Source organism: Ambystoma mexicanum, chromosome 7q (genome assembly GCF_040938575.1).
Source record: "Ambystoma mexicanum isolate Mex_15411 chromosome 7q, UKY_AmexF1_1, whole genome shotgun sequence".
Taxonomy (NCBI): Eukaryota; Metazoa; Chordata; class Amphibia; order Caudata; family Ambystomatidae; genus Ambystoma; species Ambystoma mexicanum.
The window spans coordinates 1,064,580,124-1,064,596,964 of record NC_090941.1 but is presented as its reverse complement, the minus strand read 5'-3'; the positions used below and the strand labels follow the sequence as shown (position 1 = coordinate 1,064,596,964).

At 44.6% G+C, this 16,841-nt stretch overlaps 1 protein-coding gene across 4 annotated transcripts in view; it reads right to left on the bottom strand.

Moving 5' to 3' along the window:
- The window catches only part of FHIP1B (FHF complex subunit HOOK interacting protein 1B), an 889,991-nt gene that overhangs the window by 9,645 nt on the left and 863,505 nt on the right, over window positions 1-16,841 (bottom strand). The gene's annotated exons all lie outside the window — the stretch shown is intronic.

Genomic DNA, 16,841 nt, shown 5'->3' with positions numbered 1-16,841 from the left:
TTTTAGTAGCTTTATCATTACTCGCATGATGTGTCCAGGCCAGGCTGACAGCAATGGATGTTTTTATACTATGTTTTCTTTACAGTTTTGCGTGCACTTTTGCTTTTTCCACCATAATGCTTTATAGAGTATCATATACTCTAAAATAGCCATGCCAGGAGATTTAGCCTTGTCCCTTGGCCTTCTGTCTTTTAGTCATCTGCCCTCCCAGGGCCAGATCTGCCATGTATGTTGAGCACTTTTCCAGGCAAAGCTTCTGCTTTCCCAGGCAAAGCAGCAGTGTGTGTTTGTGGCCGCATATGGAGGCTGGCACTGTCTGGTTCCAGTTCACATTCTAGCCAGATGTGTCTGTTGCTGGACAGATGTGTGGTGGCCTGTGGCTCTGCAGGATTGCACTGCCCCTGCCAGTTTGAATGATGCATATCCTTAGCATTGATGGGCTCGGGGGTGACTCCAGCTCGAATTTAAGGTAAAAGATAAAAGGAGGATTCCAGCTATTCTTCAGATTGTCCTTGGAACCAAGACCCCTTTGATGACACCCAGAACACGTTGTTACAGCCAACCAGCATTGTCCTCTTCAACAGTCTGCAAAGCCCTGCTGCTTTGCTGATCTCCAAAAGGCCTGTATCAGTGCTTCAAACCTAGGACTGGTGGGAAGAACCAGTCTCAACGCATGCTTGAGGATCCTGAACCATCCTGGGGACTAGCTGCATTGGTTGCGTTCTGACCTGGGATTCTGCAGACCCTCGACTTGTGAAAAAAGTGGCCTCACCCTGCAATTACAGCTCTCCAGCTCAAACGGGGCACTTGCAGGACCAGCTTCTTTGTTTCAAACACAAAGGGTCGACTTCCACCATTTGATCTTGGTGGTCAATGCTATTGTCTGCCTGCATAGAGTCCTCTGAGGTCATTATAAACGTGGTGGTCCTTTCTTCATCATGCCAAGAGTCGTCTAGCGGCCCGGTCCAGGAACTGTCTCATCAGAGCGCCCATTGGCCGACTAGCTGTACATAAATGCCAAAGCCGAAAGGGACCTCTGCATCAGCGACTCCTGGGCCTCCCCCCATGGAACCAAATCACCAAGCAAGCAGGCCCAGCAAATTCAAGAGCCCCAGAAGTGGACCCTGAGTACAAGGGGTGATTTAACTTACCCATGTCTACCCCCACCTCCATAGCATTTAACTGGCATAAAGTCCGAACCATTCCTCTCCCTTGCCTGAAGATGATTGTTGGAGGTGTGGTCTGGGATACCCCTACTGGGCTTCCCCCTAAAGTGGTGGGATTGGGAGAGGATACCTAAGAATGTTACTTCTACTGTTCGTAACTTGAAAAACATACAAACTATGTTTTGGCTTTGCCAACACGTGTTCAGCCTACCTTTAAGACTCCTAGCCTTCTGCAAAAGCTCTAACTGGGACTTTAAGGGCATTAAGCCCCATCTCTTCTAGCGAGGGAAGTATTTTCCAAGTGTAGACCCAACTACAAGGCTGCATATGATGCTTTAACTCCTTTATTTTTATCTCATGTTCCCAAATTAGTTTAATACTTACCTTGTATTTTCCCTTACCTACTTTGCTACACTGCAATGTTCTACTGCGGATTTTCTGACTTAAAAAGTAAAATGTTGGTGCTCTGTAGCTGGAGCCCAGAAGATGTGAATGTGCATATCATAGTGTATGTTTAGTGATTTACTGATCTGTGATTTTTGGTTCATAAGAGTTGTCCAAGGTCTATATCAATATAACTGTATTTGTATATATTCTGTCTACCTTGTGTTATTTAGAGTACTCCGTGTGTGCTTAACTAAATCATTTCACCACTTTCAGACACTCTTACGTCCAAGCATTGCTGGTTCAGACTCACCACCTTGGTAGAGCTTGGCTAGACATTAGTGCTTGAACGGTTGATCAGAATAGGGCAGCCTCTCGATGCCCACCATGCTCATGCCCACATGCTCATCGCATGTTAAAAGTAATGAATGCCGACTGACGTAAAGGCTGTGAAACCGTAAGGGGGCCATTAGCATGCTCCGTTGCCCTGTGTTCCAAAAAAGGGGTTTAACAACGAATGATAAAGAAACCAAAGCCTCCTGTGTTGATCTAGTACTTCCAACTGCAAACCGCATGCATAACACATTTCAGCCTGGAAAACTTTCCCAGAGCTCTTGCAAAGAGCATGCCACAGGAATCGAAATTGGTAGCTGCAATGGAAGGTGTCTAGGTTGAGTGACGGGATCGAAAAATAAGTGATATCCAAAAAACAAAGTAACTCTACTTTGTTATGAAAGGCGCTTCACAGTTTGCCCCATTTGGTTGCTGCTGATTGATATGCTGTGAATTTTGCATAAAAGTCTTGACCATAAGTCAGTGATAAATTCAAAACAGTATGATTTGTTACAGGAAATGTTTAATGCACATTCCTGAAATATCCGTTAATATAACTTGTCTTTGCAAATCACACACTGGGTTTACATCTCAGTTTGCCCATAATACGCTAGTGCCAATGCATTTTGGATAGAACCTTCACCAGGGCGGTATTTAGGCAAAATCAGTGTCACATGACAAAGTAGAGTTACTTTGTTTTTTGGATATCATATGTTTGGACAGGTCCTTGTGCTATAGGACCATTTCGGACTGGCAGCTCCAGGCGAAAGCATTCTAAGTATTGGAATCAATTAATCTAATTTATCCGATAACTGAAAGACTGAATTTATAAGTGGTGCCCTCCTCCCCCTCTTCACATTTTCGATTTTCTTCTTAGCACAAAAAGAGGTGGAGCACACAACCCTGAGTTTTTGTAATTTACAAATTGAGAACTCTAAGTTTGAGACGGATAAAAGATGTCATATACTGACATCGAAGCCCTGACCACAAACAGGGCAGACACATTGGGCTTTTCATCTGAAGAAGCGGATGTCATATTAGGTCTAATAAAAGACAGTGGTTTTGGAACTGGCAGTACTAAACGACAAGACCCTAAACAACAGATTAAACAATTGGAGTACCTAATTCGAAAAGAAATCAACCAGAAGGTACATGCAATAACGCTATGGATATACCATAAAAGCCAACGCATCCCAAGAGGGTTACGCATCCAATTGCATCCGACATTATGTAAAGAGAGTAAAACTTTACACAGCAGATCAATCAGCAGCAACCAAATGGGGCAAACTGTGAAGCGCCTTTCCTAACAAAGTAGAGTTACTTTGTTTTTTGGATATCATATGTTTGGACAGGTCCTTGTGCTATAGGACCATTTCGGACTGGCAGCTCCAGGCGAAAGCATTTTAAGTATTGGAATCAATTCATCTAATTTATCCGATAACTGAAAGACTGAATTTATAAGTGGTGCCCTCCTCTCCCTCTTCACGGGATCGAAAAATAACCCTGCTACCTCCCCTTGGACACAAAACCTCAAATTGGCTATATAGGCTGTACAGCCATAGGTAGCACACTTTAAAATAAAAAATAATTCTTCTTTTATAATGCGCTTACTACTGGAACCGGTTTCTAAGCGCGAGCCCGGGATTGGAACCTGTGTTGCTATGCGTTGTCTTGCTCCCAAGATAAACGTGTTGCCCCCAGCTATCCTCCAGGCCACAAGCAACATACTTCAGGTCTTTCTTTCACGTTAAAGAAAGATTATGTCTGAAAAACTGAAAAAAGAGCAGGCACACGTTAAAGCACATTTTTGGAAATATGCCAATTCAATTCCTTTTTTATAGTACATTTATTGTGCACACATGAATGTAAACTGTAAATGGTGGGTCCCATGAAGCAGCATCTCCATGACAACAGGCTTTGGATAGGAACAATTACAATGTTTTTAACCTACAACAGTTTTTCCACCACATATTGGTTATAGTTTCACATGCGGTGCTCAGTCTTTCCATTTTATGGTTGGGTTTAGGAACTGATTCCACAGGTTTAAAATGGACAGCTGCCATTGCTGTGCCAGGAACGACTCCCTATCGGCACAGCCAAAGCCCTGTAACAAATAAGTAACTTGCAGAAATGATTATAGACTAGTGCTGTTCGTATATTCCAAAGCAGTACATCCCACAGTGTGGGGGGGAGGATGTTGGAATGCAACCACATCATGTCTAAGAATTGTGTGAACCACTAACATTCTGGTCTTTATTGTGTAATACACAATGTATTTTTAGCTAACGTACTGAGCACCAAGCATTGGCTTTGCTTTTTCCTACAATGGAATGTTCCCAAAAAAGCTATCGGTGTAGCATGTTACCTGTGTTTGACACAACTAACTAAATGGCCTAAGCACCTAGTAATGCCTGACCTAGCAATAGGATTTCCTTTTTGTTTGTGTTAAAAGGCAACACACAACTGTTGACTCTTTTTAGTTTTCTCTACACAGCTTCAAACAACTCTTCTTTCTGCCATGGATTACCAATCTTTACAAGTCAGCACATCCATTCCTTGGCTGCAAGGAAAACTAGACGACTTCTTAAGTAATAATCTTTGGTGAGGCCACATTGCCGCCACGTCCTGGTGTAAATCTATAAAGTGTTTTTGTTCGCAGCGGGTGAATCTCATATTTCCTCCAAACTGAAATAATAGCAATAAATGAAGCACACTCCCACATTTATTCAATGTTGCAGGGGGACGTGAGGGAATTAAACTAGTTTGTACTGCTAAATTCTTAACTTGCCAAGATTTGCTCAAGTATTTATTTATTTATATACAGGAGGAACAATGCTCTTTTGATCACAAAATAATGTACAATAGATAAGAAATCAGATCTGACGGGAAGCATTGAGCTTCTTACAATGGGGCGAGCGTGAGGGACATTCTGACCAGGTTGTGGAGGGGAGTAATGGAACAGTCACCAGGGAGAATACATAAGTAGACATACATAGATTAAGGACAATGAACATTGGACATTTTTAAGTGCCGGTAGGTGGTACGGCCAGATATGTTCGGGATGTGACCATGATGGGTGAAGTGCTGGAGTGGAAGCAGGGGACAGAGGTAGGTCAGAGGCAAGGGAAAATTTTTAGCTTGCAGGCAGATGAGAGGTAGGTTAAGAGGGTAACTCAGAGGCAAGGAGGAAGGCTTTTAGTTTGGTTTTGCACAAATCTGTGTGGACTGTTTCTCAGATGTCCAGGGGAAGAGAATTCCATGCAAGTGGAGCAAGAAGAGAGAAGGAGTGGAAGCGAGAGGAAGCACAGGGAGGGCGAGGAGCCACAAGGGCAGTCGAGAAGGCAGAACACAGATTACGATAAGGCTTGTAGAGTCTGACAGAGGAGGATAGATACAGTCATACATTACAATAGATAGATTTGTGAACCAGAAGAAGACATTTTAATCTGGCCCTGTTTTTCATCGTCAGCCATCCAGCCTGTTGATGGTCGGAGGAAGTAGGTGTGAAGTGAGACAGTTCAGAGAGGGCCCTGGTAGCGAAGTTAATGAGCATGTCGAGAGGACAGAAAGCATTGTTTGGGAGACCAAAGAGAACGTTGGCACAGTAGTTCAGTTTAGAGAAGACAAGAGTGGTTAAGAGATGCTTGGCGGTGTTGAAAGGTAGGAGGTGCCTGATTTTTCAAATATTTAGGAGGTTGAGGCGAGCTGATGTTCCAGTTTTGGAGATGAAAGTAGAGAAGGTGTGAGAAGGGACATAGATGATGCCGAGTTTTCTAGCTAAAAGAGTAGGGGAGAGTGTAAGGTGGGAACTGGATAGTGTGGAGAATCTGATCGGATTTTCCACAGGAACCTGGTCTGTGACCCTTCTCATGTGGCCAGGGAAAGGCAGGCACTCTCCAATCCTGACCCTGGGGGTGGTGTACTGCGTGAGAATTCTATGAGAGGGGTGGGGGAACAGATCAGGAAGACTGGGAAAAACCTCATTTTAATTTTCCCCGTAGTGCCTCCCTTCTGATGAACCTTTTGCCAAATTAAAGAATTGGAAAAACCTAATTTTCTTACAATGAACTACGTATCCCAGAATCCCTCAGTGACTGAAGAAGAAGAGGACTGAGGAGGCATGCAGAAGTAAAGGACAGGCAAGTAGGCCCAACAGCCTTTGCCAGAGTCAGGCAATTATCATTTAGGGCCTGCATCTGAAGTGAATTGCCTGCGAGGCTGCAGCAGGAAGGAGCAGTAGGAAGAAGCTGGAGCAGAAGCTGGAAGGTTGGCAGTAGTAGCAGAAGGCGAAGAGCACGAGGCTAGCAGTTCACAAAGAAGTGTGACCACTTAAGGGATGCCGGGACGAGAGATGAGCAGATTTCACCTGCAGGTTCAGAGTTGGTCCTGTGTTAACAAACCCGGTCTGGCTGCACTGAGAGAAACTTGAAGGAAGAAGTTAATGGTTTCGCCAGGTGCGCCCAAGAGCTCTGACTGCAGAGCTAAAGTTGTGCAGCTAACCGAAGCCTGTGTGCAGAAGCAAGTCGAGGGAAGTAGGAGAGAAGGTGACTCACGGTGGTCGAGGCCGGATCAAGGACATCCGTGCTGCAGAAGGATGTGGGTCCCAAGAGTGCCCAAAGCAGTATTAGCAGGAAGAAAAGTCAGGAAGAGGAAGTCGGCTGCAACCGCGTTGTTTTGGAGCCAGTGAGTGAAGCTTCATACTCCAATTCACTACTAACTCCTTGCCAGTAACTGTAACCACCTCCATTTAACCTTCTTAGAAGTAAGAGCAAGTAAACCTTGTTGGTTGCTGTTGAAGTCTAAACGACAAAAGAAATGTATCTTGCACACCTTAAAACAAGTTAAAGTGCTTGTTTCTAAGAAAAATCTTTCATGTTCCATTGTTGTAATAATTAACCTTACCAGAGTGGTCATGTGTCTCCAATTAAGAGGGAGAATGCTGCTTGTAACCACTCAAAAGGTAGCAGCTGACTTTCCTGAATTGTTACAGGAATATAAAAACAAAGAAAGGTTGCATGTGAATGACAGCGATTCCCGATTTACGCTAAACCAGCATTCTGTATAAATGAAAGGGAACGCAAGACTTTATAGTTGAAATTCTCCATCAGAAGCAGTCTATAAGCCAGGACAGATTCTAGTGGTAGCTGTAAGACAGACGGAAGAGGCAAAGAGGCTGCCCCTTTCTTGAGGCATAGGAAGGACGACTGCCTTGCCTACCTGTGGAGGTTGAAGAGTCTGGTCTTTAAGTTGTCTAATACATCCTTAAAGTACCAAGTTGCAGTAGAACTAACAGAACTGTGGTTGTCTATAATATTGTCAGAAAACATTACATTGAAGGTGGTTGAAGCAGTAGTATACTGTGAAGCAAAGGGGCTGGCCCGCACAGTGCCATGAGCCGAAAGGAGTTGCCAAGAGGAAAGCAATCCTCTTAGAAGAAGCATCTTGACAAGTTATACCAAAGATGCTGCAGAGGTTACTAAAAGATGGACAGTTGTTGAAGCAGAAGAACAAGTTACTTACCAACTGTAACGTTCTTTCGACTGGATGTTCCTCCCACGTATTCTTCATCTTATGATAAATCGTTATCTCCAGCTTCGTTGCTTCGGAAAAAAAAATTCTCGGCAGAGGGTGCTGTGCTCGAGGTCATATCCTCGATTGTCCCTCGACGATGGTATAAATAGCTCGAGCCGTGCCCGTTGCTTCAGTTCTGTTTTTTCGATGAACATATATTGTTGAACACTCAGGCGTGCCCCATGATAGATACATTCTTCGTGAGAGAAAAGTGTAAGAAAACGTAAACTGTACTGCGGGGTAGGATGGGAGGGTCGATGAGGAATACGTGGGAGGAACATCCAGTCGAAAGAATGTTACAGTTGGTAAGTAACTTGTTCTTCTAATGGATTGTTTCCTCCCACGTATTCCTCATTTTATGATAGACTCCCATAGCAGTGGCAATTTTGGAGGTAGGAGTACTAATTACAGTTTTCATGGACAGAATGCAGAACTGCCTTGGCAAATAACCCCTCATTGGAGGAGGCCGTATCCAAGCAGTAATGCTTGATAAAAGTATGCATTGTTTTCCAAGTTGCAGCTGAACAAATATCTGCTGCCGGGACTCCCCTCTTTAGAGCCGCAAAAGTAGCCATTCCCCTTGTAGAATGGGCTCGAAGCCCATCTGGTGGATCTTTTCCCGCCAATCTGTAGCATTCAATTATGGCCAAAATGATCCAGCAGGATATGGTCTGTTTTGTTACTGATAAACCCAGTTTATGACCAGTATAACCCACAAACAGTTAAGAGCCCTCTTGGGATCTAGTCTGTGCAGTCTCTACTCTTCCTTGCCCAAATGAGGAGGAGGATAAAATGTTGGTAGTATTATTTTTTGTGACAATTGGAAGTCCGAAACTACCTTTCGTAAAAGGAAGGTTTAACCTTAAGGACTACCTTATCCTTTAAAAAACAGTATATGGTGGTTTGCATGAGAGAGCCTGAAGTTCACTAACCCTGCGGGGTGATGATAGGGCCACAAGGACAGTTTTTAGTGTTAGAAGCCTCAATGGACAGGAGTGCAGAGGCTCAAAAGGTATGCAAGTCAAACATTTTAGTACTAAATTTAAATCCCAAGTTGGGACATAAAAAGGCACTGGAGGATATACGTTAGTAAGCCCTTTTAAGAATTGAATGATTAATGGTATTTTGAAATATGAAACCTCTTCCGAGGTGCACTTGAAAATGGTCAGCGCAGCAAGGTATCCTTTGATTGTTCCTATCTGGAGCCCCAGATTGGCTAGATGTAATAGAAAAGAAAGCACTACTGGAGTGCCACATTGAAAAGGGTCTACATCCTTATCTTTGCACCAGTTACTAAACCTGTTCCAGCGACATCGGTACACAGATTTTGTTGCTGGCCTTCTGGCCGAAAGCAAGACTTCCATTACGTCATCCAGAAGATCCCAATCCTTGTATCTCAACCTCTCAGGAACCATGCATGAAGGTTGAGTGTCTTGACCTCTGGATGGAGAACCCGCACTTCCGGTTGATAGCGGTAGCGGACAGATCCCCAAAGGTCGAAGATCTCCAGAAGGACTTCATGAGCCAGCTCCCACTCGTGAGAGACCGTGCTCTGCCTGCTCAGAGGGTCTGCCGCCGTGTTCTTCTCTCCGGCTAGGTGAATTGCCAATAGAGAGATTCCTTCTCGTATTGCCCAGGACCATAGCTGCATTGCCTCTCTGCACAGTGGTAGTGACCCTACTCCTTCTCTTTTGTTGAGGTAGTACATGGCCACCGTGTTGTCCGTCATTATCAGGACATTCTTTCCCTGTACAGAGGGCAGAAAGGCCTTTAGCGCTAGTCTGATTGCCCTCAGCTCGAAAAGGTTGATGTGAAGTTTGGACTCCGATGGAGACCAACGACCGCTGATTGTCAGATCGTTGGTGTGTGCTCCCCACCCCGTGAGTGAGGCGTCCGTCATTACTGTTATCTCCGGCCATGGTTGCCAAAAAGATTCTCCCTTGAGAATGTTGTTGTTGCAAGCCCACCATAGAAGATCCTGAGCAACTGCGCTCTGGACTTGCAGAAGATCCGACATACTCCCTGAGAACTGGGATCACTGAGTTCTGAGTGCCCATTGAAGGGATCTCATTCTCAACCTGGCCTCTGGTACTAGGAAAATGCAGGATGCCATGAGGCCGAGCAACCTGAGAAAATCGAAGGCCGGTAGACGTTGGGCATTCTGGAACTTCGTTACCATCTGCTGGATGTGGAGAGCTCTCACTTCGGGAGGCGAGGCTTTTCCCGAGGAAGTATCCAAGACTACTCCGATAAACTGGAGTTTTTGGGATGGTATCATATGGGACTTCTTGAAATTGAGGTAGAAGCCCAATTTGTGGAGGAAGTGGCAAGTGATCGAAAGATGTTCCTGAGCTTGTTTTGGAGAACTTGCTCTGATCACCCAGTCGTCCAGGTAGGGGTGGATGTGAATACCCTTCTCCTGAGACTCGCTGCCACAACTGCCAACAGTTTGGTGAAAACACTTGGGGCGGAGGTCAACCCCAATGGCAGAACCCGAAACTGATAATGAGAGTTGCTAATCGCGAACCTAAGGTACTTTCTGTGCTTTGGATGGATTGGCACATGAAAGCAACCATCCTGAAGGTCCAATGATACCAACCAATCTTGGAGTTGGAGAGCCTGAAGGATCTGAGAAAGAGTGACCATCTTGAACTTGACCTTCCTGAGGAACTTGTTCAAGTTTCTTAAATCCAAGATGGGTCTCAGTCCTCTGTCCTTTTTTGGGATGAGAAAATATGGGGAGTACCAACCCCTGTTCCTCTCCGCTACAGGTACCTGTTCTATGGCACCTTTCGCTAGCAGGGTTAACATTTTCTGCAACAGGAGCAGGCCTGGAGTTTTTACAGAGTTGGCTCCCGGTGGATGATTCTGAGGCCTTTTTTGGAAGGGGAGACAGTAACCATGAGCTACTGTTTCCAGTGCCTGCCCAAGCATCTGAGGTAATGCCCCGCCATTCCTTCAGATGCTGAGAGATCCTGCCTCTCACTGGTGTTTCGTGTAACAAGGTCTCGGAGGGATTTGGAGGCAGCTGCAGGAGTGGCTGAGGGTAAAGATGCCGCTCCTGAGGCTGACTTTGCACCTCTTCCTCGTGCACCACGAAGGAAATTTCTTTTGCCCCTTTGAGAAGCCTGTCCTCTTCCTCTACCAAATGAGGAGTAGTAACGAAAAGAACAACCCCTCCAGGAAGATGAGCCGGAATAGGGTTTTAGAGGCTGGCGCATGGAGGCACTAAGCGATTTAGCTGCCGCTTTCGAGGTCTGAAGTTTTTCTAGGCTTTCATCAGCCTTACTGCCAAACAGCCTCAAGCCATCAAAGGGCATGTTGAGGAGTCTGGCTTGCACGTCTGGTGCAAACCCAGACTTCCTCAACCACGCAAATCTGTGTAGCACAATGCTTGCAGCCATGGATCTGCTGATACTATCAGCAGTATCCAGTCCAGACTGGAGAAATTCCCCCATTGCCTTCTTCCCGTCTTGACTATATTCAGGATGCCTTCCCTTTCCTCGGCTTCCGGAATATGCTCAGCCGCCGCCGAAATACAGTCCCACAGGGTATGGGTAAACCTGGCCAGGGTACAGGTGACATTTGTCGATTTAAGGGCCATACTGCCTGAAGTGAAAACTTTGTGTGCCCAGGCATCAACTGTTTTATCCTCTCTGTCTGGAGGGATAGTGGGATGTACAGTTTGCTTTGATGTGGATGCTGCCTGAATAACTAGACTTTCTGGAGTCGGATGCCTGTTTAAGTATTCAGGATCCGTACCAGCTGGTCTGTATTTCTTGGGGAAATTACTATCTGCAGCAGCAATGCTCTCAGGCTTTTCCCAGTTTTTCTCCACCCTCCTCTGAAGAGCCCTGTGAAAGCGGAGAACTGGATCTTTTTGAGGACCTCTGACAATTATATCCGTCATGTCATCTTGTTAAAAAACGGGTGAAGTGTTAACTCAACCCATATACTCAATTACTCTGGTCATAAGACTCCTGTACCCTGAGTCTGCATGTTCTGCAGGATCAGGTCTGGCAAACTCTAATTCTGGGGAGGTGTCAATTCCACTGGCAGAATATAGAGTGTCACTCAGGTCTCTCATTTTGGACTCTTGATCAATGAGTTCCTCAGGAACTTGTTTTGTGCCATATGAAACTCCAAAGGGAGTGACTTCCTCTTCCTCCGAGCCAGATTCCTCATAAATTGAGGATATGGACTTAAGAAAGTCTGACCTGGGCAACGGAGTAAATCTTCTTTCTTCCTCTACCATACGCGTCAAAGGAATGAAAAAATCCTTCAAAGTTGTCGAAGGAATCTTCGATGACTTCGTAGATGACTTTGATACAGGCGTCGAGGTTATTTTTGGTTTCGATGCCGAAACGGTCGACGCCGTTGGTGTCGAAGTCGTCAAAGCCTTCGACGACTTATGTTTTTTATATGGCACCGGAGAGGTGCTCGACTCTCGAAGAGTCCTCAACGACTTGTCGTCGACTCGGGTTTTTCGAGTATACTCAACACTACCGGTTTTTACGAAGGTAGCCTTAGACTTCCCTTTGTCGTTGTCGTCCAATGGAGCGACCTTAGGGGTATGGCTCTTCCGAGGTTCATTCGAGGGGGTCGGGGCGGCATTCTCGAATACCTCCATCATCTTTTTATGAAATTCTTCCCATTTTCTGGGAGAATCCGATTTTTTCGGACATCGAATTTCTTCGGTCGACTCGGAAGATGATGATGAGGGAGATCTATGTCTCCTCTTCATTTTTTTGGACGAGGAAGAAGAGTGTCTCGATCTAGTCCTAGATCGAGATCTCTTTGAATGCCTATGGCGATCCGATTCCTTCGAATCAGTCGCTTTCTTATGTTTTTTGGACGTAGCCTTCTTAGAGGCTTCCCTCTCCACCAACAGTTTACCTCTCCTCTCACGAAGAGCTTTCTCGGTCATGGATTGGCAGGAACCACAGTCGTCGGTCCGGTGACTGGAACCGAGACACCAGAGACAAATCCGGTCATCGACATTTTTGATCCACAATCTACGCACTTCTTAAACCCAGTCTTGGGTGTCGAAGGAGTCGAGGAAGACATTTTCTTCACACAAAATCTCAAGCGCGCCGTTCTTGATAGCGAAGCGATTGGAAAAACGGAACTGAATCAACGGGCGCGGCTCGAGCTATTTATACCATCAGTGACGTCGACAGAGTACGGAGTCCGTCGAGGGACAATCGACGCCATGACCTCGAGCACAGCGCCCTCTGCCGAGAACATTTTTATCATAAGATGAGGAATACGTGGGAGGACACAATCCATTCAAAGTGGTACTTTTGTTTTGAACTTTGTCAAGCTTATCCTGGAAGGAGGTTATCCAGGATTACCTTTGGTGCGGTTATCTTTGTGGAAATTGGAAAGGAAACTTTTCAACAAACTAAGAAAGAACTGTTACCAGTGGAATTTTGTTGGGTGAATATTTGCTTATTTTTGAACTTTCAAGAACTGGTTCGAGACTTTACTTTTTTTTTGTGAAAGATTGACTTTGGACATTCCTGGGAACGGGATCTACCCAGGACAAGTGGAAGTTATACAAGTCACTGGTTATTTGGTAAATTCATTTATTTATGTTGTTTATGATTTATTTTAAATGTTTTGTTGTTTAGAGTGAGGGCCAGTTTTGTGCATGCCAGGAGAACCTTTTTCCTAAGAACCTAGACCAGGTAGGGAATTCCCTGGTAGAGTAGGATTAGTTATGTTTTCTTTGCATTTTCTTCCATTAATAAAATGTCAAATACTGAGAAAACTACAATCAGTTTTCCGCCTTGCATTGCTGACCCCTCACAATAAGCAGAGACGAGATGAGAGAGAGCTTTTGAAAGGGAAGAACACCACCAATGCTTTAGTAGAGTTTAAAATCAGAGAGTGCAAAGCCATCTAATATTTAATGGCACAGAGACAATTTTGATAGAGAGGTCAGAGGAGAGTTCAGGAAAAGACAAGAAGATTTGGGTTTTGTCCACGAAGAGTTGATATGAGAACCCAAAGGAGGAGATTAGTGCCCCAAGAACCGAGGTGTAGCGTGTAAAGAGGAGTGGATACAAGATGGAACCTTGTAGTGAGTGAGTTTAGGGTGCCCTGTAGCCAGCGAGGATGGTTGGAGTGAGAGTCAACGAGGGTTAGGTAGAATTCCCTTGTCACTCTTTCGAGAGTGTACTTGAGAGTGTTCAGGGCAGAGAGGTAAATTTGCAGGTCCTCATGCGAGTGGGTACGCCTCCAAGTAGGAACAATAACTGTATTTAGTTTGTCTGGAAAATCTTGAATTACAGGATTCTTGAATACATGAATATGTTCTCTATTACTTATAAATTCAACTAGTTGACTACAATAGTGAAAAGAGCAGCTTCTACAAGCATTAAAGAACAAATCTGTCCCGGTTTATGGAAAGAACGGTCCTTGTGGTTGGGGTGTGGCTTCTTTTCAAATGTTCATGCATTCTGCGCTGATGTTTAAATCTCCAAAGTGTAATGCCTCCGGAGTTAACCCTAAATTCAGTGATCTTAGGTTTGGATGACAAATTGTGCAACTGTATGTGAATCATCGTGAATAGGACTGGTGATGCCATCAGAGGATAAAAAAAATGGTGGTCTTGCCCACTTTGGAACAATGATTATCATTAATAATGATGCTTGTCAGAGCTTCCTCGCTACGTGTATTATAGGTTGAAACACGTCCACAAAACCTTGTAACAACTGAGAAAAAAGAACAACTCATTTGGAAAGTAAATGTTTTTACCGGGACATGTAATCTGTATTTTTTCTCTTGTAAAGAATGTATGCCAGAAAGGCTGTTTTGCTTGATTCTACTTTCAAGACTGAACTGTTATTTGCACCTTAACATATGTGTGAAATTGGTGTCAGTGTCTTGTACATGTTACACTATTACGTTAATCATTTGCGTTTTTGCCCAATGACAAATGGATTGTACTTCTACATATAGTTGTGCAGAAAGTTTCCCTTGCTCCTCATCCCATGGAATGTATAATGTTGTAGCATTGCTGTCCTGTTCAGCAACACCATGCTGGTGTAATGTATTTAAGGCTAGACTCGGGGTCATTAAGTCAAGTACACTGATCTTTTGTCTGCAATTTTGTATACCATACAACTCATCTTCAGCTAGTGTCCACATACGATCATCAATATGTCTGTGGTGATGATCACCTGAGCTTTGTATCTGACAATGTACTTACCACTTTTGTTATATTGTCCTAAACCCCACAGAGTCTGTTATATTATGTTACTCAGATTTAGAATGCGCAGGTACACCTGAAGGCATCTTGGCACGAGGATAGTCACAGTAGTACTACATCAAACTTGGGGACTAATGAAAGAGCAGAGTTTGTAATAGGCAACGGAAGTGCAGGTTTTTCAGTGTGAGCCTCAATGCTAAAGGGAGAGCATTCCATAACTTACTGGCAAGCCACTGAAAAAGCTTGACTGGCCACTCTTTGAAGATAGAATCTGGGGGCCGCGACCAGAAAGTCACTGCTTGACCGAAGAGGCCGGCAGGGAATATAAGGAGTGAATGTATCCCACAAGAAATCGACACAAGCCTGGTAGTATGCCCGGTGAACAAGATAGAGATTTAAAGAATATTCTTTGTTTCAATGGGCTAATGTGGGAACCATTAGGAGTGGCTATCCGAGCCGCCAGGTTCTGCAGCAGTTGTAGACAATGGATTAGGCCCGAGGGCTTGGCCAAGTAAAGAGCATTACAATAGCCCAGCCTGCTAGAAATAAGAGAAGCCACAACTGGAGGGCGAAGGGAAGATGGAAGAAAAGGCAGGATCTTTCGAAGGACCCTATGTAAGAAGTGACCAGTCTGGCAACACTGCACTTACCTGCGACGCATTGACAGAGAAGCAGAAAGATAGACCCCAAGATTTTTCACTACCATACCTGGAATAGGAAAGTCACCCAGTGAGGATTCCCAGAAGGTGAAGGACCAAGAACAGGATTCAGAAGAGGCGCCCAACACCACGACCTCAATATCGTCACTTGTGACCATGAACACCATAATCACTCCTGGAGCGCAGTCATGATGGACGGAAGTGATTAACAAGTTGACTGCTTGATAGCATAATTTCTAGCAACTTCATAACAGTCCTCACTGGAATGTCTGCTAAAGGGGAATTGGTCTCTGAAACATCCGGCCTCATTTGCAGGTTATGCCATTGCCTTCTTGTAATCTATTCTATCTCTAGGAACTTGCCTTCCTGTTTCAGGCAACATGGATTCTTTAAATTGACAGTGAAGCTCAGTTAAATCAATAATTGTGTACCTGTATAGTTCGCTTGTTGGCATTTCACAAGATAATTACCTTTAGCAAATGGTCTAGATGTTCCACATTCTAGCAACAGCAGGCAATTAATCCTTTCTTTCCCTCTGCAGCTGTGTTCCTCATTCTTTGGTACTCACAGGCACCTGAGGAGTATCTGAGTACTGTCTCGTCTCTACATGTAAACCTACATTTAAGGGACTCTTCGTGCATTGACCAGCGACAAGTTCCAGGTGACACACAATGCGTAACGCTCATTCACCATGACACTTTCGGTCAAGCCGATTGCAAGGATGCATAAAAGTGCACGGCAAGTCCCCAAAGGGGTGTGTTCTGCATACAATTTTCTCCTCAGTCAGTGAATGGCAGTGACCAGGGAGCATACCAACTATATACTGAGTGAAATTCGTAAACTAAGGAACTCTCTGCGCTTTGACTGGCGACAAGTTCCAGGTGATTCTCAGGACGTGGTGCCCATTCACTGTGACACTTTTGGTTGAGCCAAGTGCTAGGTGGCGCAAAATGACACAGCAGATTCCCCGCCCCTCCAGGGATTTATGTGTGTACAACTTTAGGCTCGAAACGGGGCTGTAACGCGTGGTGCAGCATCACGTTGCCCCAGCAACGAGACAGTCCGCAAGTCAGCACGCAATGTAGACTGTCAGGTGATCTTACCATTCCAGTATTTAAACTGGCTAAAACATTTTGAGCAAATATTGCTCTACACAGACAATGAAGCAAGGGCAAACAAAATAGCACTGACTGCAAGTTAACACCAGGTGATTACAGTTGTCCAACCCTGATGTAGTCAATTAGGGCATTTATTAGAAATGTTACCAGTTTCCACCTCAATAATTCCAAAATGCTTCATTTAGGCGTCTCTGTATGTTCATTAAAACACCCATGAATACAGGCTATACCTTAGCCAGGAGCACTGAAGACTAACCCCTCCACAATCTGCGCCAGTCTCCGACAAACGGAAGTAGGGCTTTCATCACTAGTGCAATCATGAGCCATATGATTAAGCTCAAATTGTGTGACAATGGCCATCCAGCCTGATGATAGCTCAATTTCCAGTGATATT